Below are 1,354 nucleotides of genomic sequence, written 5' to 3' on the forward strand. Positions count from 1 at the left end.
TCATTATATTTTCGTATAAAAATTTAATTGATCTTTATTAAAGCGTTATTTAAAAAAAAAAACAGTATTAAAATGATTTACAAGTTTACAAATATATTTCCCTACCTGAATTACACAAAACATATTGTGTATGTCTTCAAATTTTATAACATAAAACGTATTTGTAGTTTTGAAAGGTATTATATGATTAACTTCTGTTTTTGTTTTTTTTATGAATAAACTTATTGCTAGTTATTAAGTCTATGTTTTGAACTAATAAATAAAATATGTTCGAGCTTTTTATAAAACAATTAACCATAAAATATTTATCAACATTTTCACACTTTAATTTAATTGTATAATTATTACATCTGGTTTCTTTATATAAAGTTGAAGTAAAAATTTTGTTCTTAAATTTAGCCCTGTCATAAAAAAATGATTTGCTTATGTCTAAGTTAACAGATTTTAATACATTCAGTTGAAATAAATTAGGAACAAATTTCTTATCATTTCCAAGGCCTTGGACTAGATCTGTGCAAATTGGTGTCATGGATTCTATGCGTTTTTGCATTATACACGCCCCCTGTGTTATTTGTTAATTTCTGAAGATACAGTTTTATAATTTCGACACCAATGCTCTCGTGTTCTTCCTGGAACCTACATTAAAAGGTTTAGTTATTTAGTGTTTAAAACTTGTTGCTATTGTTAAATTACCATAGATGAAGGATCTGTTTTCCAAATTTTGTTTTTGTTTTTTGCTGTATCTTCAATAGGTTTTCTTTTGGAACATGTTGGTTTTTCGATGTCCATATCAAATATGTATTTGTTTACAATTAAACAGCTGATGTTTATGAGTGTTACTAATGATTGTTATAAAAATTCCGCTTAACTAACAACCACCAAATGTTTAATGATAATCTGAGAGCATTAAGGAATACTGATAATTATCAACAAAAATCACATTCTTTTTATCAGTAAAAATTCTCATTTGCAAGTTAATTAGTGGACGTGCGTTTTATTGCATATGTATATAAAAATTGCGAGAAACAGGTAAAGAAATCCTACATAAAAATTTGTCAATGAAAAATCTATTAATGTAGCGAAAGGTACCAAATTTTTTATATTTTTAACCTTTTATTTTATTACACTTGCACGTGTGCCCATAAATATTTTTAAAAGTAGGTAGAATTGCAAGAATTTTGCTCACACGTGCACTTTTGAACATTTAAAAAATAATTCTCCGAAAAGTTTGTAAGTACATATTTCACCAAAAGTTTGTAAGTACATATACATATTTAAGTTAAGATGTAAAAAACTAATTGTTTCAAATTTGTTTACATTATGTATCGCAGTAAAAACTAAAGAAAGCAAACGT

The 1,354-nt window shown here is 25.7% G+C and overlaps 1 long non-coding RNA gene across 1 annotated transcript; it reads right to left on the reverse strand.

The window, feature by feature from the left end:
* Positions 1-56: 56 nt before the first annotated feature.
* LOC124421120 lies at positions 57-1,343 on the reverse strand. The gene is made up of 2 exons (XR_006941518.1): positions 694-1,343; positions 57-636 (listed from the first exon to the last, which is right to left on the reverse strand). It is a non-coding gene; the product is annotated as an uncharacterized LOC124421120 (long non-coding RNA).
* Between the last annotated feature and the right edge of the window lie 11 nt (positions 1,344-1,354).

Source organism: Lucilia cuprina, unplaced genomic scaffold, assembly GCF_022045245.1.
Source record: "Lucilia cuprina isolate Lc7/37 unplaced genomic scaffold, ASM2204524v1 Scaffold_2031, whole genome shotgun sequence".
In the NCBI taxonomy this organism is placed as follows: domain Eukaryota; kingdom Metazoa; phylum Arthropoda; class Insecta; order Diptera; family Calliphoridae; genus Lucilia; species Lucilia cuprina.